Raw genomic sequence first — 13,123 nt, 5'->3', positions numbered from 1 at the left:
ATCACTAACTCTGCTTACAGGACCCCCCACTGCACTTTATACAGCTTGGTTGGATGGTTCCCTACTTACCTGAGTCGGAAATTCACACTTTTACAGAGCACTCACAACCTAAGGTCCCGCATTCAGCTTTATTTCAAAATACCTTCTGTCACAAGTGAAATCGAAAAATCAAGCCTCTCTTATCACGGTCCCTGGTCTTGGAATGATCTTCAATCCAAACTGAAACTAGAAACCTTCGTCCCTTTAAATGGTTTTAAACGTAGGATACGAGATGTTGTCACTTCTAATTGCAGTTGTTTTAATTGAGCAATTGAGATGTGCCTACTTATTGCTGCCTTTGTTTTGATTTGTATTTTGCACTTTACATTTTGTTTCACGCATTATATTTTGTTATTCTGTTGTTGTTGTTGTTGTTGTTGTTCTGCTGTTACTGTGCAGCCTTGTTTGGTTGCTTTCAAAATTAGTACACTTTTTCAAAAATATACAATATATAAGTGGTAAATGTCTAAGTGGTGTAACCATAAAAACTTTGTACCAAATAATTCAACTTGCTTAAAAACGCTAAATTCTCAATAAAACACCATATCAACTAGTTTAACATGATCTTAGATTATAACTTTTTTATATAAAATAAAGGTAATGGAATACAGTTGTTCTAAATATTACATTTACTCTGTAGAATCATGTCAATCAGGAACATTTTTTTAAATGAAGTAACTACACTTAAATACACTGTAGGTGGATAAAATATTCATATCATTCTATTGTGGTTACACCATTTGACATTTTCAGGAGCATTCAGTCTTACTTTTGGTTTTAAAAGTGGTGCAATTTTCATTTAAAATGACCAAAAAAATACAAAATATACATTTTAACAAACCTGATGCTGCTTTTAAAACTATTTTTTAAGATATTTTTTAATTGCTCAACTTGTCAATCCTTATTTGTTACTGACCCGTTTATGTATTTGTGTTGCTGTATAACATGTCATATGTACAAATCAAAAATATCTGTGTTGTGTCACAACATGTTAACCTTTAATGTGAAGTGAAACCTATTTTTCTGTTTTGTAGATTATACTTTCTGTATCTGAGATTTAACTCTCTCTGACACGTGAATAATAAAAACAAAGGGATATCCACCAGCAGGGCAGAACACACACACCCTAACCACAGCAGCTTCATCATGTTCTATATATAAATATGGCAAAGACCCATATACACACAAATCCACACCACCCCGCTGGCTGTGACATGCAAGGCTATATGTTTATTTAATGCAGCTCTGCGCATACTAACACGCATGCACATACACACACCTACTTACAGGCTGGGACACATGTCACACGCAATGCCTTGAACTGCTTGCCCTTCTGTTATTTACAGCAGTACAGTAATAGTACTAACAGAACTCCCTCCGTCATAAAGCGACTCTTAATGCACTGATGAACAAAAACATCCCTTTAGACTTTAGCTCTGTCAAAACATGCGATGGTTGTAACTGTGAAAGGGCACTGAACTGTTGTTTTGGATTTTCAATTCTTTAAAAAGTGTGCTTTTAAGAGAGATTTAAAAGAGGAAACAGAGCTATCCTGCCTGATCTCCTCTGGCAGGTCAGTCCAGAGTCACAGGGCCAAGACTCAAAAGGCTCTGTCTCCTCTGGTTTGTGCAGCATTCTGGACTACTTAAAATTTGGAGAGGTTGTACTGACTGAGACAAGAATTAATCGAATTACAGTTATGTAAGTTGGATGTAATGACAGTTTCCAGATTCTTAGTAGATTAAAAAAGTGTAATGTTTGAGATACTTTGAAGGTGCAGAAGGCATGATTGAACAACAGACTTGGTGGGCAAAATTAAGTTTGTCATTCAAGATAATACCTACATTTCTGCACTGGGTTTTGATGCAAGGAGACCAATGGCATAAGTGGAGGGAAAATGCTTGTTAGAAGAGTCTGGATCTACAATAATAGCTTCTGAAGAAAGTTTTGAGAGCCGGTTTTTATCATCTGTAAGACAGGATTGTACTTTGACCCATTGTGTTGTGTTGAAGTCAAAAGAGAAATAGATCTAGGAGTCATCCACATAAAAATTGGAAATTGATATGGTTAAGGATACTTATTATAAATGGGGAATAACAAAGGGCCAAGGACGGAGCTTTGAGGCACGTTAGATAAATGGGTGATGGATTTCACCAGTGTCACCAATGGTCCCACAGAATATCCTATTTGAAAGATAGGAAGAAAACCAATCTGAAACTGTACTTGCTATCACATTGTAAACTGTATCAAAACCTGCAGTAAGATCTAAAAGCAATGAAACAGCTGTTTGGACATTGTTGGCTAAAACAATACCATTATTTTTAATTCTCTAAAAGTGCTGACTCAGTGCTATGATGACCCACCAGAGAACCCGGCTGACATTTATCAAAGAGCCATTCATATGATTAACAAACTGCTCAGCAATTACTTTTTCCAAGACCTCGGCCAAAAAGGGAAGTTTTGTTGTTGGGCGGAAGTTATTTAAACCAGATGGGTCAAGAGAAGGATTTTTGAGAAGTAGTTGAACTGTAGCTTACTTAGAATAATCAAGCTCATGACCAGATGAAGCAATTGATATTGCTAAGACAAATGGAGAGGTTGAATGTGAAAGTGAGTGCAAACAATTTCCAGCAAACAGGATGATATCATTTGACACAACTACAAGAAGAAGTAGTCGTGTGAACAATGAACAAAAGAGAGCTTGAGAGAGAAGTTCAAGCACTGCCTTTGTCCGCACTTCCCCATACATTGTATAAAGTGGGTAGTCAGATTAGTCATTTTCTCAGGTTTTAAGATGCTGTTGAACATTGGACTAGCTCTTTGGTTGAAGCACACTGACGCCTAAAGGAGAGTTTGAGTGACAGGCCCATGTGTTTGACAGCTTATCACATGACAAAACACTGCAAAGAGGTTTATTATATTGTGAGCAGGATTTTACAGTTGGGGGTGGGGGGGTTACCATGGCAACAGCCATTTAATCCCCTATTGAAAGGATTTCAAGATAAACAATAAATATGTCATGTAGATGACATGAGTGTTACGTTGCATTGCGTTCCAGCAAAAGCAGAGCCAGGGTCAACTTTTTTGCTGATGACCCTCCGTTTTATTGCCTTTTAGAGTGCTTTGTGCTCGCACATAAGCATCACTGAAACAAATTAAGGGAGGACAATTTTGTTTTTTGTGCCTTTATTGGACAGTGACAGTTTAGAGATGACAGGAAATGAAAGGACAGATAGGCATGCAACATAGCTCCACTGCTGAATCGTGGATGTTGCGGCTATGTGGCATGCATCTTAGGCTGCTGGTGCGCTCTGGGAATACCTTGTCTTTTCCTGTGCAGTGAATGCCAATCTGAACACGGCCTTATAGTTACATTCTCTGTTTTAGATGACATCAACTAGATTTCTGCGACATTCTGTACCTTTCTGTACTACATCAGGGTTCAGCTATCATGAGGCCCAGGAAACATGGAACACAAATGGAACAAAACACTATACCAACACAACCGGTTTCACAGGGCATGTACAAATATACCATGTGCGTTTTGCGTGTAAATGTGTGCTATAAGTGTTCTGCCTCCCTGCAACATTGCGTGATCATTTCTGTGCTCTAAATGATGTGTGATGTGAACCATAAATTCCTCTTTACATGCGTGCGCGCGCGTGTGTGTATGTGTGTGTGTGTGTGTGCGGATACATTTTCATTTTTACCCCAGGCACACAGATTCACAGTGTCGTCTTCATCATGTATGTCTGCTTTCTCTTCATCCCTTTTCTCCCCCTCTCTCTCTGTTTCTGTTTTCATTTCTATTTTTACACCTCTCTGTCTATTCACCCTTCTTCCCTCTGCCTCGCTCTCTCTCTTCATACCTGTCTCTCTATGCGTTTCTCGCCACTTCATCCCGTCTGTCACTGTGGTTTTCCTGTCTAACAGTCCTCGGTTCCTCTTTATTTCTCTTATTATTCCAGTATATCTGTTTATCCTTCTACTTCACTGTCTCCCCTTCCACATATCTCTGGCTCTCTCTCTCTGAAAAGTCTAACCTACTTACAGCACAGCTGTCTGATGAATAATGGAGGAGAGACAGTTACTATCAGCGTCTCCATCAGCAGGATCCTGCCTTTGATCTTGGCTCCTCTCCCCTTCCCTCCTGCCTTTACTCTTACTTTTTCTCTTCTCCTAAGTTTCTCCTCACCTCCTTTCTCATTTCAAATCCTCTTCTCTGTTTTCTTTTCTCTTGACAGTTTGTATTAAAAAAGAAAAGCACTCAAGAAAATGATGTTTTTGGACCAATCTTGAGAAACGGCATTTCAACATTGGACGATGTAATAGTATTGTGGTTTCATTCAAATTCATTACAAACATCAGTCATCAGGCCATTAATGCAATCAGATGACACATCTTGGTATGTTGTGTTTACTTATTGCTGTAATGTGATGAAACCATTTAGCACTGAGATGCTAAAACACTGTGTAAAAGATACACAAGTACAACAGAGTCAAAAAGTCAACAAATTGACTTGGCAATGTCTGCCTAACATTGGAAAGCATTAGCTGCCATAAGGTCATATCAGACTGAGCAAAGCTGTTGCAGCAAAACATCAGAGTGTGTTGAATTGTGCAAGAGTGTGTTTTATTTCTTGTGAATTCAGCATTGCATTTGTAAGAGGAAGAATGAGTTTTTCTTTCTTTTTAAGTAAATTTGTCTCACTTTATAGTTAACTAACCATAGAGAAATTACCAACTCACTTTACCAAATCATATTGTAGGGTCAGTGACAAATAAGGGTTGTCAAGGTGAGCAATTCAAAAATATCTTTAAAAATTGTTTCAAAAGCAGCATCGGGTTTGTTATAATGTACATTTAGTATTTTGTGATGGTTTTATATCATTTGAAATGACATTTGCTTAATTTGTAAAAAAAAAAAAAAAAGTAGGACTGAAAGCTCCTGAAAATGTCAAATGGTACACGGTCGCCAATAAAGTTTGAATAAAATATTTTTTTACCTCTTTCCGTGAAATGATTGTGACAATGTGATGTATTCTTGATAGATAAAGTGTATATATTCTCAAAATTGTATTGATCAATCTCATTATACCTGGTCAAAGGTGATTACTGATGTGTATACATAGAAAATAAAAAGAGGAATGTGTATGACAACAAAATTATTCCAACTTTATGGGCGACCGTGTATAACCACAAAAGAATGATAAATATTAAATATTTTATCCACCTACAGTGTATTTAAGTAGACTTATATAAAATAATGACTTCATTTAAAAAATTTAAATGGTTCCTGATTGACATGATTCTTCTCATGGACACAAAACATGTCATAGACCCTGTAACTTACCAGTTTTTAACTTATCCAAAATGCACCATACGCTAAGGTAAAAAGAAAAGGTCTAACTAATAGGTTAAAAGAATTAGTGTGTGCTACTTTGGGAAATAAATATCAAAATGATAAAGATATTTCTTTTTAAATGCAAAGTCAAAGGGGAGCTATAGCATATCTTAGTAAGTGCTGGGTATAAAAGCCAGAGTTCATGATGTCCTTGCTGCTAGTCTATCAGTCTAATTGCTTAAAACAGCTGGGTACCGCAGTTTTTAGCAAATGTTATGCAAGCAGGGGGTAATGGTGAATTTGTTGGGAACTTTCTCCTCTCCATCTGTACGCATTCATGCTCCATTAATGCATGTTACTGACATGACATCTTCCCCAAGAGTTTTATGCTTTCTTGTCTCAGGTGTCGGACCACCTGCTGACCCTGCAATCCAGCTTGACGCCCTCTGCTACTACTATTATTATTAGTCATATTTCTATTATTACTATTGTCATTGTTATTATTGTTGTTGCTGTGGTGGTTTAATAGGCCTACTTACTCAATGCCCTTTGACTACTTACAGTACCTGGAACCAAATTTGCAGTATGTATCCATTCCATACTCGCAATCCATGCATGACCATGTGAGAGTTCTGTTGGATGCATTCATTTATCAGAACTTTGCGAGTGGTGATCATTTGTGAAACACAGTGCTCACAAGGCTCCAGGATGGTGTATGCAGGATTGAGTCAAAATACATTACAGTAAGTGTGTTCGTGATAATAAAGGGAACATTTCTCCCTGTGTAACGGTGTGTTTATGATAGTTTAGTAACTGTGGATTATAATTAAGATGTGTCAGGCTTTAATACGATCAAAATTCATTGTTGGTTTTGGTGTTTTCATGAGATTTATTAGAAAATGTACAATATCGTCAGACTGATCGTTTAACAATAAATGCAGCTTTTTACTTAAGTGTGAAACTGTGACCTGTACATAACCTCCTACCCTCCTTTCCCTCCCCCCAACCATCCATCCTTTACACTCCTTTACCCTCTGCTTTCTCCTCCATCTCCTCCACACCTCACACCCTTGCATTCACACTCTCTTCTCCTTCATGGATTTTCTCTACTAACTGTAGCAGTAGCCATTGCTTACCTTGTCCTGATTTCTGTTCTGCCATGTCATCTGGATTTTTATTACTGCCTGACCTCTTTGACTCTTTACATAGCATTGCAACTAACTAACAAGATGAGTGTGGAAATGCATGGCTAGATTAACCTGGTTTGGGTCCCCAGGATACACATGAGCTGATAGGTGCCTACAAAATCCCCTGTTCCTTCCCCTCTCTGTGTGTAATGTGAACAATATTCTTATCCCAGAATGAACACATGAATTCAGAACTGTAACATGTAGCACAACATCATAATCATCAATTAAGATCTTAATAAGTGACACAGGGGACCATCTTTTCACAGCAGGACATATTCCCACATTGCCAAACAAAATTATAAGTAATCAAATTACCACAAATGAATGGTCAGTCAGTGTACCAGCTTTTTTTGCCCTTGTTGTCCTGGGTAATGTGGTTAAAGTGCAGTTGATCTACAATAATAGCTATTAATTGTCTCCAATGAGAATTGCAGTATTGAAATCAACAGGAAAAGCCTAATGGCGCTTTTCCACTATACAGTTCTAGCACTGCTCGGCTCGACTCCACTCGACTGGGTTTTTTTTTTGCTTTTCCATTAGTGATAGTACCTGGTACCTGGTGCTTTTTTAGTACCTGCCTTGGCGAGGTTCCAAACGAGCCGAGCCGATACTAAAATGTGACGTCAACAGACTGCCGGCCACTGATTGGTCAGAGAGTCATCACTGGAAGAGCCGTCTGTTGCTTTGTGTGTGACAAAAGGCACAGGCAGAGCAGAGAGTACACCATCGCCTCCATGTCCTCCATTGTTTATGTGTTTGTGTCGCGTATAAAACGAAGTCACGGCAGTTTCGCGCCGCTGTGCTATGACTAACCCGCCCACATTGAGTAGGTACTGTAATGGAAAAGGTCGTTCCTGGTACCAAAACCGAGTAGAGTCTAGTCGAGTTGAGCCGAGTAATGCTAAAACTGTATTGTGGTAAAGTGTCATAAACCTCTCTCTATACATGGAGAGTAATAGTCAATGGGTCTCATGCAAGAACATTTTTATATTCTTATCCTACACCTCCCTTAACCTTGTTCTATTAGATTTGCCTGTGTGAGTTTTCTAAGTCAGTTTGTGGTAAAGTTTAATTCAACCATGTGAATTTCACACTGCAGAGCTTCAAGTCCTAGTAGTGGACATCACATTTTTAGCAGTGTCAGCAGAGGAATTACAGGACTCAAAAGAGTGAGAAAATATAGTTGTCAACACTGTGATGGCAGAGATGCACGGTGACAAAAAGAAAGAGGAAATGTTTGTGGGACCCTGAGGCAGCTGGTGGCGTGAGGATTTTTCAACTGAACTGTTAAAACCCGTCGTGCCAAAATTGACATGCCGGTAATATAAGAAGTTAAGAAAAAACAACCTTTTGTTGAACACCTTGCAGAGGTTTTTGTATTATTTCAGTTATTTACTTGTACACGTGATTCTAGCATGAGACCCAATGAGGGTTTTTTTGTACAAAAAGTCAGTATCTTTACATGTTTGAACATTTTAACTCCCTAAACCTCTTTATACTCATTTTCACACTTTCACCTAGAAACTTAATTCAAACTTTAAACAACCCACTGAACATCAAATTAGTTTTTTTTTAATGTTTTACAGTACAGTTTAAGTTTAATGCTCTGTGTGTGTTGAGCAGGATGTTCAAACCTAGGGTGGGTGCCACCACAAGCCCAGAGTAGCTTCTCACCTTCACAGCAGACTCTTTCACCTTTTACATGTCAACTGACACTATAGATTTTCATGCTCCAACTGAAATTTAAACTTAAACTTAAAGACCTTTTTTAGCCAACTTCATTCTAACTTATTACCACAGGTTTTACACATAGTTTTTTAGAAATGATGGTCAGTACGCCTCATTTAAAGAAGCTATACCTCATTTTTTACTTAATGCCTATTGTCCTCCTTCAAAATTGACCTGAGGACAACAGGAAGGGGTAAGCTGTCATTTCACCTGCTTTCATCTTTTACTCTTCAAACAACACTTCAACTTCTTCCAACGGTTACACATCGACGTGAATGCCTGATGTTTTAGTGCTTTCACAAACTTAACTCAGCCAAACCTACACTTCAATGGACACTTCATCTCCATTCAGTCATGAAACTGAAACTGAAACTCTTTCAGCACGCCCTTTTAAACTGCTGTTTGAGCTTCTGTTAATACTTTTAGTTTGTCTGCAGCTTGTGTCAGTGTTTCAACTTCAACATGTCAGCAGCCAGCACAAGTATGTTTTCTCTTTAAAATGTAGCCATCTCTACCTCCATAAGCTCTTATGCTACCAGCCACAATGCCCTAAAGAATAACTAAACTGAAGATAAAAAAATATAGCGATTGTTCACAAATATGGTTATATGGTTTCCTCTCACACCTTTCCCCTGCTCTCTTCCATCCCTCATGCTCCATTGATCTCTCCCTCTTTCCCCGCTCATTTACACATTCCCTTTAACAGCTTCAGTGAATCGCATTTCTGCTTACTGAGCTGGAAATGAACCACAAAAGTGCAATCTTCACCGCTTTTTTCTCAATCTCTCTCTCTTTTTTTCGATCTGTCTGTGTTTGAATTTTTACCTCTTTATCTTTGTATAGCTGCTGAGCTACAGCGGCGAATTAAGACAAAGAAAGAAAAGACTCTATGTCGAAGACGGTCTGACATGGTCTGACAGCGGCGTTGTACTTACTGCAGTTAGAAGTGGATATGTGAGTGTGTGTGGGTGTGTGGGTGTGTGTGTTTGTGTGTGTGTGTGTGTGTGAGAGAGAGAGAGCGAGAGAGAGAGAGAAAAAGAGAGAGAGAGAGAGAGAGAGAGAGAGAGAGTGAGAGCAGACCGAGTGTTAAGCCTGCCAGAGAAGTGCTGAGCTCGGTGTTCCTGTAACTGTTTGTTTGGGCTGCAGATATAAACCAGTGTGTCTGCTATCATGGTGTGTGTGTGTGTGTGTGTATATGTGTGTGTGTGTGTGTGTGTGTGTGTGTGTGTGCGTGTGTGCGTGTTGTTAGAGGATTGGTACAACTTATATAAGTGCCATTTAAAAGGATAAGTGGGTCAATATGTCTATTCATATTTTGTGTGGATGTGCATGCGTGCATTTGTGTGTGTCTAAGAGAAAGAGAGATAGACACACTGTGCCATCCTGACAGGATTTCCCCACTGAAAACAAACATTGACACACCACCACCACCACACACACATACACATACTCTCTATTTACATAACAAGAAACTTGTGAGTATGAGTTTTGACTTAGTAATTGTCACATTATGTGCTGGTGACTGCAGACATGTCTTCTCCGCTGCAAACTTCCTGCACACCTTCTGCTCATCACAATCAGTGCTGCCCATCACACTGAATAAAAGAGCGTAATGAGTGTAGTCTCATATTTAGTCTCATAATCTCAGATATGAATCAAGGCGGATATGTATTGTTGCACGTATCACAAAGTAAATGAAGGAAAGTAAACACAGTCACTAGAGGGAGTGCAATGAAAGCATGATAAGGCCTGACCATGCACATTACATCCATCAATTGTTGCTGCGATATTTTATCAACGGGAGAAATCAAAACATAGGCGGTATGTCGGCTATTTAGGCTAACTTTTTAAACGTGAAGGATAAGGCTGTCCATTTTCTTGTTGTCAACAAACCCAAACCAACACTGGTCCAAATGTCTGATATATCTTGTTCCTCTGTGCCGTAGACCTCCATTGTCAGTGAGCCACAGTGCTGCACTGGTTGACATGTTCCTTTATCATGAAGAGTTTGGGCACTGTAGTTTGTTTAGAAACTGCTCCAATGACTAATAACAGATATCATGTTTTCAGTTTCTGGAGAGTATAAAGCACATGCATCGTGGCTCAACAGAGCTTCATTAGCTTGTTGTACTAACATTCTCTGTGAAATGTATAATATACAAAATTATAAATATAAAATTCAAGGGCCGCATGAAGCCCGATTTGATCTCAAGGAGACCGGACGAGTAAAACCATTGCATAATAACCTATAAATGATATAAATACATATTGTATCTTTACTATAATAAATTATCTTGGGGTACCATGGTAAGAAAAACAATAAAATGTGTCCAAACCCACCAAGGAAAAATTTGATCTTCAAATCTGAGTTACATTTCAAGTCAATTATTTCAAGTTGTCCATTAGGCCTACTTTTCTGCTTCTTTTCTTTCATACTTTTCAAAGTTATACATTGGGCTGGATTGGACCCCCTGGTGGGCCGGTTCTGGCCCTCGGGCCGTATGTTTGACACCACTGCTTTAAGGTAAATAAGCTGTGAGACTAACTGTCACTGGAATAAACTAAGGCCAGAATTAAGACTGGCCTACTTATGAAATTGGCCCCTGATTCAATTTCTTTGCAATACATACAGTACACAACATATAGTTTTATCAGATGCAACTGGTTACTTTGCAGTGATTTACCACTTCTTCCACCACAGTGTATTATATTTGACCTTTTTCCCTGCGCACCACCTGGTTGTCTCTTGCTGCCAGCTGTCTTGGTTTCCTCTTCGTAAAGGATTTCCTCATCGAAAATGTGCAAGGTGTACTTCTGCCTTTTGGTTTGCGCTTCTCTTTCCAGCTGCATGCTTTCACATTTAACCCACTAACCCTCATCTTCGTCTCCGCCTTCATCCTCCCCCTGCTCTTTGTTGCCACACCCCTACCACCACCCCACTGACCCCCCATCGCCATTTTCACCCCTCCCTCTGTGGTTTCCATAGATTTAATGTCCTCTATCGATTAACAGGCAGCGATGAATGTGATGTGTTTCCCTTTTCTTCCACTCATATTTTAACCAGCAGTTAATCAATACAGGAAGGCGTCACAGCAAGGACATAGGCTCACTTATAGCGAAAGGATTTAAACTGTGTGTGTGTGTGTGTGTGTGTGTGTGTGTGTGTGTGTGTGTGTGTGTGTGTGTGTGTGTGTGTGTGTGTGTGTGTGTGTGTGTGTGGTAAGGGGGTACTATATAGAATCCATGCATTCATGCATGAATGCATGCACGGGTGCTAATGTACTGGTACATCTGTGTGCTCAAAAACACATGCAAATGTATACAGTGCTATGAATGCTGATGTAAACACTCGAGCTTCTACAAAGCAGTTGGGTCAGATTAGACAAGCAACCAGCCAGGTGAGGAAACACTTCAAATCATTTAACAGTAAAAACAGGGTATAGTTTGACTGTAATCAAAAGGGTTGAAGAACAGTAATGGTCTGATTTTGGGAACATTATTTTCAAGCTTGTGCACAAAAATGGGGGGCATGGTAAGAGGCTATACTGCTGTGCATTGCAGATTACACAGTCCTGTAATAAATACAGTATATATTACAAACAGCATACAGTATCATGCAATCTAATGGGTATTTCATTCAGTGTTTGTTTTTCTAATTTACATGTATACTTCCAACACAATGTTTCATACAATGAACATTAAAATGTTTCTGATTTTGACTCTGATTCAGTTTTTATGAAGTGGGTTCAGGCTATTTTCAATTTAGTATATAGAAAAATGTCAAATGACAGATATAAGTATAAATAAATGTAAGTGTGGGGTTTAATAATGAATAAGAAACAGTCTAATCTGATAGTTCAGTCCCATCACAGTTGACTGAAGTTTTGTTTTGTCTTTACAATGCTCACATTTTTCTCTCTCACCTCCTGAAGAAACACTAACTGCAGTTTTTTACTCCCTCCAGGTCCACATGTACATCCCTGTCCTTGCTAACTGTCCCATATGTAAGCTTTGCAAGACTGGACCCAACATTTACAGAAATATATAAGTAGTCACGTTATTCATACTTTAAGTTATTATAACATTATTAGTATCTTCCTTTATTGTAATATTCATTCTTGGCTTAGTATTAGTATTATAAATGATTTGACATTGCATATGATAAAGGTCAACCTTGATCTTACTATTTTACATATTTAACATACAACAGTGTATTGTGATTTATATGCTGACGATACCATTTAAGGGCTTATTTGAATCACACATTGGTTAAAATGGTATCACAGTACTAATTAAGCCCACGCCAAACTTTTGACTTTTTTCATCAAATATCTTTATTTTATATTCCAAAATCTACATGAACTAATGAATACATTTTCAATCTTGCTTTATAAGAAATGATCTCCCTTATAAATCATGTCAGTATCCATGAAAATCAGTATCAAGAAGATATCAAATGTAATAAGTTACATTACTTTGATGAAGCAATTGAAATAGTTATATTACTTATTACATTTTAAATAGAGTAACTAGTCATCTGTAACCTATTACATTTCCAAAGTAACCTTCCCAACCCTGAGTTTAACAGGATACTGAGATGGAGTAATGTTAGTAATCAATAATCATGACAGTATTACAGAATTACTAGCAGAAATACAGATAGTGTTGGACAGTAATTGTGTTAGTTTATGTATTCAGTCACATTAATATGACAGTAGGCAAAAAATATTATGGAGGCACGCGCAGGGCAGATAGGTGGAGCTCGCGCGCAGCTGGTGTCACTCATCAAACCAGAAAGAGAGAGAGAGGTAGAGGTAGAGAGA

The sequence above is a fragment of the Scomber scombrus genome, chromosome 18 (genome assembly GCF_963691925.1).
Source record: "Scomber scombrus chromosome 18, fScoSco1.1, whole genome shotgun sequence".
In the NCBI taxonomy this organism is placed as follows: Eukaryota; Metazoa; Chordata; class Actinopteri; order Scombriformes; family Scombridae; genus Scomber; species Scomber scombrus.
This window is presented reverse-complemented; position numbering follows the sequence as displayed.